An 18,788-nucleotide genomic window follows, 5' to 3' on the forward strand; every position below is an offset into this window, starting at 1 on the left:
AGTCTCCAAACCCAGCAGAGTCCTGTGGTGTGTTCCTGCACCGCCCCTCCCGGGGGAGGAAGGAGAGTCTCCCCAGATCTTCCGCTTATTGGGTCCCTGCTTCCAGAAAGTGGTCGCTTTTCTGTTCAGAGAGTTGCTGCTATTCTTTTCTTCAATCTCCTATTGAGTTCGTAGGTGTTCAGAATGGTTTGATCCCTATCTAGCTGAATTCCTGGGACCAGACGAAATTTAGGTCTCCTACTCCTCCGCCATCTTGCTCCTCCTCAGATTTCACATTTCTCTTGGTGGTTTCCTTCCATCCTCCCAGACTCCAAGGCTGAAATTACAAGATCTTCCTTTCCCCTCTCCTCCTTATAGCTTTTTAATTATCATTGACTTTTCCTTTACAGTATCACTCAAAACAACCTCCAAATTTTCTTTTTCTGCTGTCACTGTCTTAGTCCACACCTTCTTTAACACTGGCTTGTACTGTTACAGTAACCTTATCAGCTATTCCCCTGCCTCTGGGACCTTCTTTCTTTAAACCAAACCCTGTAGGACACACAGAGGTGTCTTCTTCAATCATAGCTCTGGGACTCTGAAAACTTCATTAAGTCCTGATTAATTGCTTAAATGAATTCCAAACTCCTGACCATGCATTCCAGGCTTTCAGAATCTGGTGCCTCTCCATCTTTTAAAAGAACACCTTCCCTTCTTGTATACTTTAGGACTCAGCCAAAGAAAACACATACTGTATTCTTTGTTCAATGGTCCTTTCTCCCTTCCCCCCAGCTCCTACTCATTCTTCAAATTCCTACTCCTTTCCCTCCATGAAGCCCCCCTGTTCTGGTTCTCCTTTATCTGGGTCTCTGTTTTGATTCTTATTCCTTTTTAACTCATATACTAGACTCTAAGTTCCCTCAAGAAAGAGTCTTGATTAATAAGTCCATGGACTCACTTACTCAGCAAAACTTTAAGGAACACTTACCATGTGGAAGAGCTGAGTTAGGGAACGAAGTTTGGGTAGACAGAAAACTCTGTGCCAGGCAGAAAAGTGTTGATGTGATGGTTCAGGGAGCAGGGAACCAACAAGACAATCTATAAAACACAAGGGGTATTTTACAAAGATCCATGAACAACAATGGTCAAATGCAACAGTAAAGAAGACAAACAGGGAGAGCAGGTATAGTCCCAAGGACTGTTTTGTCAATCTAGGTGCAAGTTGATGAGATAAAAGACTGTGAGCTACAATGAAATACCACTTCACACCCATTAGGAAGGCAATTATAAAAAAAAAAAACAAACACAAAATCCTGAAAATAACAAGTATTTGTGGGCATGTAGAGAAATTAACCCTTCCCCCTCACCATGCAATAGTGATGACAGTTACAATTGGTGGTTAACACGAAATGGTGCAGCTGCTGTAGAAAAATAGTTTGGCAGTTCTTCAAAAAGTTAAGCATAGAATTACCATATGATCCAGCAATTCCACTCCTAGGTACATACCACAAGAATGGAAAACAGGGATTCAGACAGATACTTGTATGTCAATGTTTACAGCAGTGTTATTCACAATAGCCAAATGGTGAATACAGTCTAAATGTCAATCAACAGATGAATAGATCCTTTTAATGTAGTAGGTGCATATAATGGAATGTAATTAATCCATTAAAAGAAATAAAATTCTGACACATGCTACAACATGGAGGAAGCTCAAAAGCATATTGCTAAAGTCAAATAAGCCAGACGCAAAAAGACAAATATTGTATGATTCCACTTACTTGGGGTACTTAGAATAGGCAAATTCATAGGGACAGAGCTAGAATAGATGTTACCAGAGACTGGAGGGAGGAGGGATGGAGTGTCACTGTGTAATATGTACAGAGTTTCAGTTTGGGATCATGAACAAGTTCTGGAAATGCATAGTGGTGATAGTTGCATAACAATTTTACACCTCACAATGATTAAGACGGTAAGTTTCATGTATATTTTTAGCACAATAAAGAAAATTGTGGCCCTTGTCTGGTTCCTGGGAAATAATCTCTTTCAAGCAGGATATTCCAAACTCATAGAGGTTATTTCCCAGAAGCCAGACAGGGCAAACTTTACCTTAAAATGTACAGGGTTTGGACAACCCGGACCTGCTGAGTTAATCCTTTACTGTACAGGGGGTGAGGGTAGAAGCAGCAAGCAAGTTAGGTATTGTCTAGATCTATTGCAAAAATCCAGGTGAGAGAGAGTAGTGGTTTGGGTCAGGTGGTCAGGGTGAGAGGGGAGCACATCTTGAGTATATTTCGCTGGTGTAGAGCCAACAGGGTTTATTACAAGACTAGATATGGGCTGTGAGAGAAACAGAAGAGTCAGGGATGAGTTAGAGACATGGGAAGGCTGAGGAGGAGCAAGTTTGGAGCAGCAAAGGGAGGAAAGTTAAGTGTGGTTTGGACATGTTAAATTAGTCTGATCAAATCCCACTGGAGATGGACATTCAGCAGTTGGATTTACAAGTGGGGAGAGGTTGGAGTTGGAGATAAATGTATTGGGAGTCACTCTCCATGGGTTGAATGAAGGGGCCAAGGAATGGGCCCTGGATCATGCCAATATTGAGAAAGAATGACTAACAGAGATTTAAGGGAGCACCCAGTGAGGGAGCAGGGAAACCAAGATTGAATGCTCATCTGGAAGTCAACAATGAGATGTTCAAGAAGCAAATGGTCAGCTGTGTCAAATGCCTATTGATGGGTCGAAGAGGAAACCTTTGAATTTACCATTAAATTTGGCAATTTAGATGTCACTGGTGACCTTCACAAGAGCAGTTTTAAAGAATAGTAGAGATAAAAATGTGTTTGAAGTTAAAGAAAAAAATAGGAGCAAGGGTTGGGACAGTGACAATTGATGGCTGCTGTCCTTGCCAATTTCCCCTCCCTGCCATGCCTTGGCACTACTCACTACTCTGTGGTCCTTGCCTGGACTTCTGAAAGCTACAGCTGCTAACTCACACTGTCTCAGACACTCTGGCCTCTGCAGCAAGGTAGTTCTAAGGAAGCCGCATTTTCCTTTACTACTCTGCCCCTAACTTCCCACATGTAAACTACACTGTATGTGTGTAACAGCCTTCACGGAGCATGGGGCTTAACCAGGGAGTGATTAAACCTGCAGGTCAAATGTAAGTGTTCCCAGACTCCAATGGGAAAAAGAACTAAAAACTCTTTATAAAGGATCCTCTCAAGCATGCACCCCAATTTCTAATCTTTCTTCCCTGTCTTGAGATTTCCCCTCCTCTCTATTCTTCCAGGAGCAGTCACAGGTTAATCTTATCCTGAGATTCATCCCCCACCCCACCACCAGTAAAACAATTCTTGAGACACAATAATTCTCCTATGATACAATTTCTAGGTTTTTGTTATTCAGTCAAGAATAACACCACGGAAGGCAATGTGGAATCACATTGCTCTAGATTTAAAGCTTCTTATCTGAGCCATTCTAGGTCTCAAAGCAATGGTTCCCAAGGGTTAGAGTACCTAAGACATTCTGGGGCTTTGTGTAAATGTGTATTCCTGAGCCCCACCCTCAGAAATTCTCATTCAGTGATTTTAGGTGAGGCTTAAGAGCTTGTTTTTTGGGGGCTTGTTTTTGTTGTTGTTTTATTTTGTTTTTTGTACACTCAAGCTTATGATGGTGGTCCTGTGACTTCCCCATTAGGGGTCTGCAGTCTTCAAAAGTTCACTGTGTCATCACTGGTGCTGAGTGCCTTCATTCTGGGTGATGCCCCATTCAAGTTGGTTGGGCCTGCAGGACGCCATGCAAGAGGTAAAGGGGTGAGGACAGGGATGGGTGATCTGCAAAGGCCCCTCTTCCCTCCGCATCCAGAAATTAGGTGTTCATCAACACAGAATGGAAACATAACTTGAATCAAATTATCGATTAAGCTTGATCAAGCTACTAGGTCTGGTTTCTTGGCTGAGTCAAACTAAATTCATTTCCCTGTCTCCAGAGCTGACTTTTTTATAGGCCAGTCACCCAGCAAGTCCTATTGACCAAAAGCTGAGTAAAATAAAATACCTGCCCTCCTGGACACAAACATCTCTTAGATGATATGCAAACTTGTTTATTTGCCCCATGTGACACTTGGCCTCTGACTGCTGTTGGGATAGAGGTCAAATGACATAATTGTGACCTCTCCTTGAAGAGCATTAACCTACCAGTGATCCCTCCTTATTTCACTTCCTATAACTTCACCTTTCTCTTCCCAGGAAAAATTTCCTCCTTGTACCTTTTTCATGGCTCACTGTGACACTGGTGACCACTGAAAGCTGGGGCCAAAATGACTTTCCTGAAAGATCGGGGAAGCCCTTCCATTCTCAGTCATAGGACAAGCTTAACTTCAACCAGAGCAGCTTTTGGCCTCCTTTTAATGTCAGGCTGAAGAAGTATCTTCTGAGGAAAGATTTCTGACTTTTTAATAATTTAGCAACAGAATGCTTTTTCTCTGTCAAATCTCATACAACTCCCCCCCAACACACACACACACACACACACACACACACATACAAAAATCAAATAAAAGTAATTTCTATGGTTGAAGCAGAGTTTAGAGCTCAGAGCCCAGCCAGCTCTGCCTCCATGATCACTTGGCAGTGCTCCAAGTAAGATGGCTTGAAAAGTGCCTACCCACTGGGATAAGTGTGGCTCAGTGAACTTTCAGAGGTTTGCACTCTGGATCTTCCCAGCCTTAGGTCTTGCCTAACCACCATGAATCCACCTGGAGCCCCGTGTTCTACCTGAATGAGACAACTTGCACATCTGTGAAGCCCTGTACCTTCTCTCCAACTGCAAACACATGAGATAGGATTCTCCCCCAATGTAGACCCCATCATCCACCACAGGGCCTGCAGCTCACCACAGCTACTCAGACCCACTGCCACATCCAGGACCTCTTTCCTGCTGGGACCAGCACCACCTGCCTCTTGCACCTGCCCCAGGAATCCCACTCTCCAGCTCATCCGAAACCTGGTTGAGATCCCACCCCTTCTTCCTGACCCATCATATTCTCTTCTCCATCCTCCCTCCCTAGACCTGTATTTTTCTTTCTTTTATCTTTGTCCTTCAGAGCTTTGCCCAAGTAGCTGTTTCATCAGTTAGCAAAAAGAACTGATATTAAAGTTTGTCTGCAAACAGGAAAATAGGTCACTGGAGGTTGGAGGGTGAGGGGGCGTTAAAAAAGTCCAGGAATCTCCACCAAACACGCAGAATTGTTATAAATGCCAAGTCTTCCTTTCTGCAATACACACCCACACAGAAAAAAGAGTAGTAAAAGGCGTCATGGCTTTTTTCTTGGAGTTTGCCTTTTATGTGCACCTGAATAAATAAGAATATTTATAGTCTCATAAAATTTAAGGTGGCAAGACCCAAACATTTTCTTTAAACAGCAAATAGATAGATGTAATGTTACAAAGTAATAATACATTAATTCTGCATTTCAGGATTTTTTAAAAAGTACTCAGTGCATGCACAAAATGCTAAAATGTACATTTAAAGTAGAAAAATACTCCGCATGCCTAAGATTTCTTCCTGTCTTCTATTTTCAATTACTTATTCATGATAACTAAGCAAGTCCAAATGAGAAAGAACCTCCATTCATTCAAACCAGTGAAATGTGGAGGAAAAAAATCTGATTGTGTTTTATATAGGCATGTGCCTATGTAATACATTTTTTAATGATCAAAAAAATACCCACAAAATTTGGTGATATATCATTAATGTGAATTGAGAACTTGAATCTGCTCATGGAAGACATCTTGAACTAATACAAAAATACCCAGGATGCTAAAACTTAATATCAATTAATGTAGGTCATGATTATCCATTAAAATGATATTTCCGGAGACAGGTGACCCACAACTCTGAACCCTCCCAAGATACTTTAGGTGCAGTGATCATTCCCATATCTAAATACTTGCTGTCAGAATATGTTGAAATGTATACTAGTGTGCCTTAGAGACCACATAGGAAGGCCAGGGATGCAGGTGGACCTCAGAGATAAATAGAGTCAGAAATGTGAATGCTGCCAGGTGTCCCAAATGGTTTATCTTTTTGTGTAGGCTCCATTCTCTCCTACAACCTTCTTCCACATAGCAGCAGACATGACCACCTAAACCCCATCTCCAGAGACCACAGAATCCCATGTCTCCATTCTCAGTTCTAAAATTCCAGGGAAGGGTCAGCAGGGTCAGCTGTCCATCCCCAGACTGACCCCTGGGAGAAAGGGCCTAAATAAGAACCCATTCTGTTGCTCCCCTAACACCAGGATTGGAAGGAGCATTTCCAGCAAAAGGCAGTGCTGTTCTGGGCATACAAAACCACAGATGTCAAAATAGTCCCTAAGTGTTTATGGTCTATTTGGTGAGGCATTATATAGAAACATACATAGAGCAACAAAATATAGTTGCTATCCAAAGACCATACGTGATCTCTTATCAAAAAGATGTCATAGAAATCATGAAAACATTATGACAAGTGAAAGAAACCATTCACAAATGAGTAGATATTGTATGATTCCATTTATGCGAAATGTCCAGAATAGGGAAATCTATAAAGACAAAATATAGATTAGTAGTCGTCTAGAGCTGGGGTGAGGTGGTGGAGACAGGACTGGGGAGAGATGAGGGGTGATTGCTAAAAGGTATGGGGTTCTTTGGGGGGTGAGGAAAATATTCTAAAATTGGTTTTGATAACGATTGTACAGCTCTGTGAATATATTAAATGCCATTGAATTGCACACTTTAAATGGGTAAATTGTATGCTATGCGAATTTACCTCAATAAAGCTCTTTATTTTTTATTTTTTTGAAGATTTTATTTATTTATTTGACAGAGAGAGACAGCGAGAGAGGGAACACAAGCAGGGGGAGTGGGAGAGGGAGAAGCAGGCTTCCCGCAGAGCAGGGAGCCCGATGTGGGACTTGATCCCAGGAACCCGGGATCATGACCTGAGCCGAAGGCAGACGCTTAATGACTGAGCCACCCAGGCGCCCCTCAATAAAGCTGTTTAAAAGAGAAAAAGAAAAGATCAGATATCACAGAAAGGGAAAAGTTCAACATTAAAATCTTTGTTTTAAAAATTGTGAAACTTCGGGCACCTGGGTGGCTCCGTTGTTTAAGTGTCTGCCTTTGGCAGGGAGTCTGCTTCTCCCTCTGCCCCTCACCCCACTCTTCTCCCACTCTTTCTCTCAAATAAATAAATAAAATCTTTAAAAAAATTGTGAAACTTCAAGCAAAGTGGTAATATGCTAATAATGTTAACAAAGAAAATAATTTGAAAATTAACATATGCTTATAAACAAAATAAAGATCTATGCTGTTAGAAAGAAGGTAACCAAAAGAAGAGTTGAACAATGAGTAAATATTAGGGTGGTAAGTTTGAATTTTGAAATAAATTTTAAATCTGCCCTTTCATTTTTACATTGTTTCTCAAAGTATAATTAGTACATAGAATAGGCTTTTTAACCTTCAATTTCCTACCCACATGCTATTAATTTTCTGGCACACGCTCTGATTACATTTTAGAATGAGTGAAAATGAGAGTTTAATTTAGAAGGAAAAAAAAGAAGAGAAAGGAACTAAGGTAAAAAATCATACACTCTACAAGAACTTAAATATAGAAACCATTAGAAACTTCACAAAAACATTTAACACCTAATTCTATGTGTGAAAAAAAATTCCAGAACCCCAGCCATTCCTTGAGGAACACTAGCAGACCCAGAGTCGTTCACTCTTCCCTGCCTGGTGGAAAGTGAGGCTCTCCCACATGGTGACATTCCTTGGTTTTTGTATTTGTTGGTATGGAAAGAAAGTTTTCAGCCATTTTTCCCCCATGATCCTCCCCTCAGCCCAATGACAAAGGCAGAGCAGGTGTTGCTTTTTCCACCATGTAGATGAATTAATGGAGGTCCAGAGCAAGGGACAGCAGCCACAGAGCAAAGCATATCCAGGAAGCACCCTGCTGTGTCAGATATTAACCCCTCCATTGATGGATGGTACAAAGAGATGAAAATATCAGAGAAGGATCTGGGGTGAAGGGGTTGTTGGGGCAATAGCTATTTACCTATTGTATGTCATGATTTTAACAACCAGTACAACCAACATTCTGGATGGTTCCCACTGAGTACTCACCATGTTCCCATGGAATATAGATTAAAAATACCTGATGTCAGCAGTAAATGTTGTGACCCGTGAGGCTATGTACAGCTGAATAATATCAGGATCTAGCTTTCCATGGGCCTATTAAAGAAGTTAGAAATGTTTGCTACAAATAAGCATTTATTATATGGAAAAGGGAAGAGGCCTTAAAAAGTGGCCTTCCTCATCTACCTGACAGCTTCAAATCAGCCAAGACAAAGTCATTGGAGATTCTCAACAGAGTTCATCATGCTTGTATAGCAGAAGACTAATCAATCTTGAAAACCATACGACTTAGTTATTCCCATGTAGAATAGCAGAGAAGAGCTCAACTTCTGGAGTCATACTGTCTGGCCTCAAACCATGGCTGGATCTCTTACCAGCCATGCCTCCGTTTCCCCGTCTATATGGTAGGGATCACAGCGTCTACCTCATAGGATATTTCTGAGAATGAAATGAGCAAATGTACATTAAATGTCTGAGACCCAGTAAGAGTTCAACAAATGTTAGCTATTATTATTAATTGTAAGGACAAATCCACCAGAATTGAGGGATTTTTGGACAGAAAGGGAATTATAATAATAACCCAAATGGCCTAGAGATAAAAATTCTAATTGCTACTCTGTCTAGGATGAAGCTATTTTTGTCTCTAATAGTAATCTCTTTTTCTTCTATATCTCTTGAGGGCCAAGGAGGTATTGGTGAATATCTAGTAAACTGGATAATTAGGCATTTTCTCTAACTCATAAAATGAGGTGATGTCCAAATGTTTACCCTCAGGTTCACTGATGTAATGGATACATTATACATGTTACTAAATAGAGAATGGAATCTATGGAAAAGTTTGGAGGAAGTAGCATTTCTGATGTTAGAAGTTGTAGGGGAGGAATTACGTGATGGATGAGGGAGAATGCTATTATCTCTTGTAAGTTCAGGATGCTTCTTTATGAGGCAAAATTGTTCCAAATAAAAAAATTAAAGAGGCTTTTTATGACTTTTGAAGATGATATGCCCAAGTGGATTATGTTTTAAAACCTATAATGGATTACATGCCTAAAACTAAACTCTAAAACAAAATAGACATTCTAAATTCTAAATGAAAGCATACCTGGTGTTTTACTAGGAGAGGATTCTTGGAGCGCGTTTGGCCTTGGCCTTGGGCACAGCCTGGCAAGCCTCAGCTCATGTAGCCAGATGAAAACCACACCCAAAACCTTCTTCTCAAATATTCTTCCTCCTTCATTCCCGCTAAAGGAGTCCAATGGAACCAAGAAGAGAAGGATGCAAAAAAAAACCCTGACACTAAAAGACATTTCCATCCCTGATCTATTTTGCAGGGACTTGTTTTGGTCACGAAAGTGTTGTTCCTGCTCAGTCCTGCCCTGGTGACTGGGAAGAGTATCTTTCCAACCTCAGGATAATCAAGGTATTTCCTCCCTGATTGAGGGATATGTAGAGAGGCTGCCCCTGAAGGAATCAAAGTTAACTCTGGAGGCACTATAAGGGCCTTTCTCTCTCTCTCTCTATAGATATAGATAAAGATATAGATATAGATATAGATATAGATAGATATAGATATAGATATAGATATAGATAGATATAGATATAGATATAGATATAGACATATGTATATCACATGTATCATTTAAGGTAATTCTAGCTGTGGTAACAAACAAACCCCAAAATGAGGAATGACTCCAACACAATAAAAGTTTCTTTCTCTCAGATGAAGTCCAAATAGGAGATACCGAACAGCCACAGGCTCCTTCATCCTATGCTTCTGTCTTTACTACCTGACTTCCAAATTGTCCCACCTTGTCCGCCTCAAACCAAAGAATAAGAAATAACATAGGGAAGTAGACATTCTTATGGGTCAAGTCATTTCTGCTCACATTCCATTGGCAAGAACTTGGTCATTCAGCCAGATCTCACTACATGAGAAGCAAGGAAATATGGTCTAGCTGTAGGCACCAGGAAGAAAAGGAAAGTTTGGTGAACAACTCGGTAGTTTCTGCGTATAGATTATAGCGCCGTCCCTTCTCATTCATCCCTCCTTGTATACATGGCCTTTTCCATAAAACTTTGCAGTGTCCTCTCAGTGTGTGGTGCCATACTTCCCCTCCTCTTACCTATGGATGTGGTCATAAGACTTGCTTTGGACAGTTGGTTGAGGCAGAAGTGACTGTGTATTCTTTCTGAAACTTGACTTCAAGAGGCCTTACAAGTGTGCACTTGCTTGCTTTACCTCGAAGCAGAACACACCTAGGTGAGCATGCTAGTCCCAGGAAAAGGACAAGAGACATGTAAAGAGGAGCCAAGTCATTCTAATCCAATCCAGCCCATGTTAACCACCCCCTTTAGCCCACCCTCAGGTCCATGAGACTAATTATTGTTATCCACTGAGTTTTGAAACTGTTTGTTATGCAGAGGATTTTGGCAACAGCTAACTGGTACATTCTGCAACATCCCCTCTCAACAACTTGATTTTTTAAACTCTGAAATAAAAATCTACAACACCGTTTCACTATAGATATCACAACAAACAATGTAGATATCACTAAAAATAGCACTCCTCCCTTCAAGTCCTATTTAAAAAGCATATATTATAGATCAAAATTAAATTAAAACTATTTCAATTTAATTTTAGATTACCTGACAAATCTTTGGTTCAAACCAAATTGGAACACAAATGTCTGCTTTTAAATACATAAGTGCCTATACTGACAGTTTATGATTTGGTAGGAGGAACTAATACATTGTGGCAACTTAATCATATTGAATAATATGGTTACACTTAAAATCATTTTTTTTAAAGATTTTATTTTTATTTATTTGACAGAGAGAGACACAGCGAGAGAGGGAACACAAGCAGGGGGAGTGGGAGAGGGAGAAGCAGGCTTCCCGCAGAGCGGGGAGCCCGATGCGGGGCTCGAAACCAGGATCCTGGGATCGTGACCTGAGCCAAAGGCAGACACTAAACGACTGAGCCACCCAGGCGCCCCACCCATCATTTTTAATATATAATCTTAACATACTTGATAAAGGAAAATTCTATAAGGTTTCATAAGAAGATAAGAACATTGTTCTGAAAGCTCCAAAAATGTACTTTAACTTGGTTCCTATGGATCAAGTTGAAGAGTACTTTATTCATTCAACAGACAGTGCTTCAACAGAGTTGCTGTGCCTCTTACTTCAAATTCTCTAGAGAGATCAAGAAGACACACTGTGGTTGGTTAATGTCCAGTATGGATAACAAGTGTCCACCTTGGTTGCAATCAGGTATGGGGCTGGGGGGGAGGAGGAGGGAAGAGGGAGACAAAAGGAAGAAAAGATGGAGATGACACAATACAAGCATGGTTATGGGACCAAAGGAATGGACGCATCACAGAGAAGGACATATGAAAAGTACTGACACCTCCAAACATGCCTGCTTCGGGAGGCACCACCTAGTATGACTGCTGTAGGACTCCGGGCAGAGGCCACAGTATATACAAGAGGCTGAAGCAAAGAGGACGTGCCTCTGTTATCTGCCTTTCATCAGTTTCTTTATTATTAGTTCTTTATGTCACCATCTGCTATTCCCTGATACTCAAGACTGAATTTTTCCTCCTCTCAGCTTTCTGATCTCCCTGGATTTATCTCATCCTATTATTTGGCAAACTATATGATAAATGCCTGCCTACAAATCCTTATCCCCCACAAGAGTAAAAGTCCCATGGGGACTAGAGACCGTACCTACTTTATCCATTGTACTCACAGGACTAGAACACCTGACATGCAGTAGGCATTCAGTAAGCATTGTCAAAGTAATGACAGTTACCTGTTGAGCACTTGTGCTTGAGGAATCATGAATATCTACATAATATCTACATGTTGTATTCACAAATACTTGCAATATGTACATGTTACATTTGCAAACATCTCATTCACTTTCAGTTTATTTCAGAGAGATGTTATTTTAATTTAGTTCCTGAAAATCTCTGGAGATTCTGAGCCAAAATATTAAAAGATAACTAGATAAGTAAATTTTTAAATGTACATAAGTTCTTGTCAGCCTTGAACTGATTCAAATGACTTTCAGAATATTTCCACTGATACAATGATCATAACTGCCATTTCATTTTCATACATTATTTATCTGTGCAATTACAAAATAAATGAAACACCATATAAGAAATTAAGTTGTAATGTGTTGCCCCTGGAGATTTCATGAATTATAATAGTTACATTTCCTTCTGAAGTAACTAGAAGTTTATATCCCTGAGGGATTAATAGTTTACAAGGAAAGTAACATAATCTTTGGGGGAATCTATCTTTTCTTCTGATTATAAAAGTAAAACCCATTTATAGACACTTTGGGGAAAAAACAATTATAAAGAAGTACAGATAAGATTGGATTAAAATACTGAACTAAGAACATCACTCTAATTCAAAATCCCTTGAAATGGAAGAAATATACTACTTTAAAAGAATAAACACATGTAGAGCTAGAAAACCAAAAGGCATAACATCAAGAGGTTATAAAAGAATTCCCACAAAGTAATAAGCATAAAGATCAGATTGGCAAAGTACACATCTAAAAAATGCAGGTTAGGAGAAAGCTACTGCAGAAATTAAAGCAATACCAGAAGCCAAACCAGCTCAGTGTCCACAGATTCCAAGAGAAAAAGAGATATGGGGAGGGGGATTAATTTTAAGACAATGGGGCTGAGCAGTGGGCCAGTCTGTCTGGGAAGGGCTCCTAGCACCAAGGTCGGAGGTAGAGGGAGAGAAACAGATCTGCAATATCCCTGCATGACCACAAGCAACACAGCAGGAACAGCATACGCCAGTATTGGTTATTTTGCTAAATTCACACAAACAACCCTGTGAACTGGGTCTTCTGACTCTGTCTTGCAGCGAGTGACACTCGTGCCTCCAGGACCTCAGCTATTCCTCTCCCCAGAAGACAGCTTCCCTACACAAGCTGCCTAGACACAGACCACTGCCAGTCAAGTATGAAAGATATTTTTTTCAAAATGTTTTCAATACTTTTCCTTATCAGTCAGAACTCAGTCAGGAAGCAAAAATCATACCATAGTATTTGAACAGTGCCAGTGTATCAGAAATGGGGTGTCAGAAGGCTGGTTCTCCAAGTGTAAACTGCACACTGGCCTCAGCTGGGAGGAAGTGTTGCTGCTGGGGTGAAGAAGCCTGAAGTGCCTCCCATCAGAAGAGGAAGCAAACAGCCAGGAGTAAGTCCTGTCTCTCTCCCCCAGCCTTCCCGCCTCCCTCTGACAACCCCTAATGGTGAAGACGATCAGAACCACTGCAAAAGCAGAAAAGTGGTTCGAGGAGTTCTAGCTCCAGCATCACAAAGCCAAACACCAAAGAGTAGTTGGAGCCAAGAGATTATAGTTTAATCACTGGCAAAACCACCACATAGTGTAGGGGAGGAAAAACATTTCCCTACCCTCTTAGGTTCTGCGGCTGGGACCTTCGAATTCAACCGCTGGAGGACAGATTAACAGGAGAAAAGGCATACAGATTTTTTTCAAGACTTATTTATTTATTTGAGGGGGAGAGGGGCAGAGGGAGAGGCAGAGAGAAACTCAAGCAGACTCCTGCTGAGCCAGGAGCCCGATGCGGGACTTGATCCCACGAAACTGAGATCAGACCTGAGCCGAAACCAAGAGTCGACGCTCAACCGACTGCACCACCCAGGTGCCCCCATACAGATTTTATTTGATGCTTTTATCCGTACAGGCACATAGCGTTTCATAGAACGTAAGTGTAGACTAAAGTAGCAGTTAAACTCAGGAGGAGAGGGAAGGGAGCTTATGTGCCCTTTGAACAGAGGGTGAGAAACTGTAGAGAAGTGACCAAAGGAGAAGGGTCTTGGACTTCTACAGGTGGTAAATTGTGGGAAAGTAAATATATAGCAGAAACTAATGGAAGACGAGGTTATTTGGGTTAGGTCTGTTTGTGCAGCTCCGTCTCAGGTGCCGACTTTCTGTCTCCATTGATAAGGGTTTTTCTCCATCTGGAGCAGGATAGGAGAGAGAGAACACCTTCACAAAGGGAAATTTATGTCCTGCTTTTAGGCAGATGGGGGGAGGGCAAAGGGCCTTTTCTGAGTTTGCTGCTTCTTAATTGCCTTCAGCTAGAAATAATCCTGATGCCAAAAGTGGCATACTTTGGGGTGATATATTCTGATCCCCTTCCACAGCAAGAAAGAAAGGCACCAAATTCACTTTTGATTTTCATCATCTTTTTAAGGAATATCTACATCCATACTATATTTAAGTTCTACTAAAATTTATCAATCCTCAGATTTTATAAAACCAAAAATATGATTGCATTATAATAATACTTAATTTTTTCATATCTATCTTCATTTGTGACTCTGCCTTATCTATAATGCTCAGTAAATAGTCTCTGTAGTAGTTTCAAAATTATTTGACACATAAATCTTGTCCCTCAGTCATTGAAATATTTTTGTTTCCTTATTTTAATTTCCTTGTTTTTATTGTAATATCATTATATTGCATATTTCTCATATCATTTTGATTTAGAAAAAACTTTTCTCTAAAAGTTTTTAAACTATTTTTAGCCCTTTTTAATATGAGTAAGTAACTTGATCTTTTGGGGTTTCTTGTAACCTTTTGGAAACATCAGTTCTAAATACTAAAAATTGATGGGAGTACAAATTTAATATTCATTTCTTTTTCTACCAAAGTCCATAATTCATTCTATTTGAGAATTTTCTGCTGCTCTATCTTTTCTAATGGATCTTGCTTCATATCTAAATTAAATCTAATTGCTTTCACAACATTTCCCAATCATGTTATCTGAGAGTGGCTGCAAGATCAAATTTGATATGACTTTCTTCAAGATATGCCATTTTTACACCATTTTACACCATTTTACACAGAGATAATCCAGAGATTATCATGCTTAACCTCTGAATTGTTCCTCCTGAATGTGATTGTAATTGGCATGGTGAAAGCCACGTCTCCTAGTAACAAATTCTAACTATACACAATTAAAATTTAGTTAGGCACAAAGAAGGGCTCTGGATATTTCAGACAAAAGTCTGGTTTTTGCAGACTTTTTCTTCACCAAACATGTCAGTGCCATTACCCTAGACTGCCTTCCCCTATCTTTTAAATTAATGCCAAATGTCTAAAGATTTTTCAGTTCTTCAGTTAATTTTTAAAAATGTACTCTTTGCAACAGGTATAAAAATCAATGAAATACTCAATACTCAAATACCTCCTTGTTTTGAGAAGTCTCTGGTTCAACAACACATACAATAAATTTTAGTTGTTCAACACAATTTTTGTCCCTGCCACAATCTGACTGAACTGAACAATATGTTCTTTTTTTAATTTTTATATGGTATTTTGTCCTACTTAATTACCTATTAAATCAATAATGATATATTAAATTCTCCATTCTAAATAGTGAAAATTTGTTTCACGATTTCTTTTCCATCTTACATGTTTAGCCATTCCAGCATTAAATTACTTCTACTGAACTTAGAAAATCTTTTTTCAGTAAATATTGTTACCACAAAATCCCTGTTATGCTTTGTTTTCAAGAACATCATGCTGATATTCTCTATCTCTGTCAATGTTCCGCATTTGCTTGTCTTTGTAGAATACTATCAATTGTTTGCTTTTTATTCAGCCTTTTTGTTCCAGTCTAGTAACTGCCTGTGAGCCTTTTTGTGTGTAAGTGACATTTCATGGTTGTAATTAAATCTTCATTCAGGGAAGAATATGAAGTTGTAGGGATTTCTTCTGATCTGTTCAAGTTATGACTTTAATTAGAATAATTTTCTAACTCGTTTTCTTTTACTTTTTGACCAATAATTAAATTCTCATTAAGAATTTGTGGTCCTGTATGCAAATCTTATGTGGGTCACGTTCAATGGAAATCTGTTCTCTTTTATGTTTTCGATGTATAAAAACTTAAGCACTCTATTCCTTGGAAAACTTCCTCTTTTTTTCAGCTTTTTTCTTTTTCTGAGTTACACTTTTACACTGTCAATTTCAACTTCTGTACAATGTCAGCTTGTACTCATTCTCAATGATCTGGGAACTTCTGCCTCTCAAATTCCTCCTGTACCATGAAATAGTGTTTGTCTCTGACACACAGCCCAATCCTTCATGGTTGCCTTTTCTTCTCTAGTGTACTTCCTTAAATATTTTTTTGCAATTTTATTGTGGTAAATTGTACGTAACATCAAATTTACCATCTTCGGGGTGCCTGGGTGGCTCAGTCGTTAAGCATCTGCCTTCGGCTCAGGTCATGATCCCGGGGTCCTGGGATTGAGCCCCGCATTGGGCTCCCTGCTCCGTGGGAAGCCTGCTTCTCCCTCTCTCACTCCCCCTGCTTGTGTTCCCTCTCTCGCTGTGTCTCTCTGTCAAATAAATAAAATCTTAAAAAAAAAAAAAATTTACCATCTTCACCATTTTAAGGGCCACAATTCAGTGGTGTTAAGTACATACATAGTGCTGTGCAGCCATCAACACTATCCATTTCTAGAACTTTCTCATCATCACAACCTGAAACTCTGTACTCATCAAACAAGTGCCCATTCCTCTTTCCCCTTTCAGCCCCTGGCAACCACCCTGCTACTCCATGTCTCAATAAATCTGATTATTCTAGATGCCTAATACGAGGGGAATCATACAATAGTTGTCCTTTGGGACTGGCTTGCTTCACTTAACACCAATGCTTTCCAGGTTCATCCATGTCATAGCCTGTGTCAGAATCTCCTTCTTTTTTAAGGCTGAATAATACTATGTCATACCACTTTTTGTTTATCCAGTCATCTCCTGATGGACTTTGGGGTTATTTCCACCTTTTACCGCATCCCTGTTTTTAATATGGGGGGTATATGCCTAGGAGTGGAATTTCTGGCTTATATGGTAATTCTATGTTTAACTTTTTTAAGAACTCCTGGTTGCTTTTTATACCTACATTTTCCCTACTGCTTTTATAGTGCGTTATTTGTAAAAAGGTGAAGTTCTTTACTTCACACAGAATGTTTTTCTGAGTACTATGTGTGGGGCAGAGCTATTTTTTATGTGAATGGATATTCAGTTGTCCCATACCCATTTACTGTACAGTTTGTTTTTCCCCCATTGCTTTGAGACTCTGGTTTATCAAACACTAAATTTTCATATAAACATGGGTCTCTTGGGGCATCTGGGTGGTTCAGTCAGTTAAGCGTCTGCCTTCGGCTCAGGTCATGATCCCAGCGTCCTGGAATGGCGTCCTGCATCAGGCTCCCTGCTCAGCGGAGAGTCTGCTTCTCCCTTTTCCCTCTACCCCTGCCCCCCTGCTCATGCTCTCTCTCTCTCTCAAATAAATAGGTAACATCTTTAAAAAAAACCAAAATGGGTCTCTTTTTAAATTCCTACTCTTTCCACTGAGCCAATGTTCACAACTACGCAGGAGCCCACATTGTTCTTTTTTCAAATTATTTTTAGTTTCCTCAGACATTTTTTCTCTCAATGAACTTTAGACTCAGGTTTCTAAAGTTTAATTAAAATTTTCTAGGGAATTTAATTGGAATTTTATTATTATTAAATGAATAGAAGAAACTACATTTTTATAATATAAACTCTTCCATACAGCAACTTAGTATTTCCCTCCATTTATTCAGGTCATCCTTTCCATCCTTCATTAAAGATCTTCTACATTCTTTTTATTTCAAATTGTGTTGCTATTGTAAATGCAACATAAGAATTTCTATCTTTAAAATCCTTTAGGAGAAGATCTATTTAGAAATAACAATATGAGGCTTTAATAATTTCCTGTATTTTTAGATATTTAAGGGTTTTTTTTTGACTTTTTGTTATTCTAATCTAAGAAAAAATATTATTATATATAAATCTTTGACTACTTTTCAGATTTTTTCTTAGAATCTTCAGAACAGACTCTGTATATTTGTGGATCAGAGAGAAGAAACACTTTTAAGGTTCTTGAGGGCATATTCTTGATACACCACTGTATCTTGATACACTTCCTGTTGCACTAAAAATAAAATTTAAACTCTCCACTCTCGTCTACATAGTCCTCCCTGACTGGGGTTTGCCTCCCTCTCCAACATAATCTCCTGCCACTTTCTTCCTGGTCTCCCACAGGCCAACTCTAATGGTCTTCTTTCTGTTTCTAGAACACGCCAACCTTTTGCCAAAACTAACACAATAAAAGTTTATCTCATATTCACATAAACCCTCTACCTTCCAGCTGCAGCATCTAGAACAGATGGTCTCTAAGATGGCTGCAGGAAGGCACACTGGTTCTTGATTACCGTGGCCCAGTGATCAATGTCATATCTGCTCATAGTGCACTGACCAAAACCAGTCATAGGACCCAGCCTAACTGCAAAAGAGCTCGAAAATGTCAAGGAGGATATGGAACATTTGGTGAGCACTGTCTCTGTCACAATGGCCACAATTTGTCTTTATTTCTCTGGACATTGAATATCCTTTCATATATTTAATAACTATTAATACCATGTTTCATGAGTTGCTTGGGCATGTCCTTTCTCCAGTTATCTACAGGAATTCCTGCTGTTCTCTTATTTGCTCTTTGGAGATATTTATATATTAAGGCTATTTTAGAATTTCTTAATGA

At 39.5% G+C, this 18,788-nt stretch overlaps 1 protein-coding gene across 2 annotated transcripts in view; it reads right to left on the minus strand.

Moving 5' to 3' along the window:
* Positions 1 to 18,788, minus strand: part of LOC118518185 (uncharacterized) — a 287,064-nt gene that overhangs the window by 102,432 nt on the left and 165,844 nt on the right. For both annotated transcript variants that reach the window (XR_013443298.1, XR_013443299.1), the window contains one exon: positions 968 to 1,077. The gene's annotated coding sequence lies outside the window, so the exon portion shown is untranslated. The remainder of the gene's footprint in view (positions 1 to 967; positions 1,078 to 18,788) is intronic.

Source organism: Halichoerus grypus, chromosome 13, assembly GCF_964656455.1.
Source record: "Halichoerus grypus chromosome 13, mHalGry1.hap1.1, whole genome shotgun sequence".
NCBI lineage: Eukaryota > Metazoa > Chordata > Mammalia > Carnivora > Phocidae > Halichoerus > Halichoerus grypus.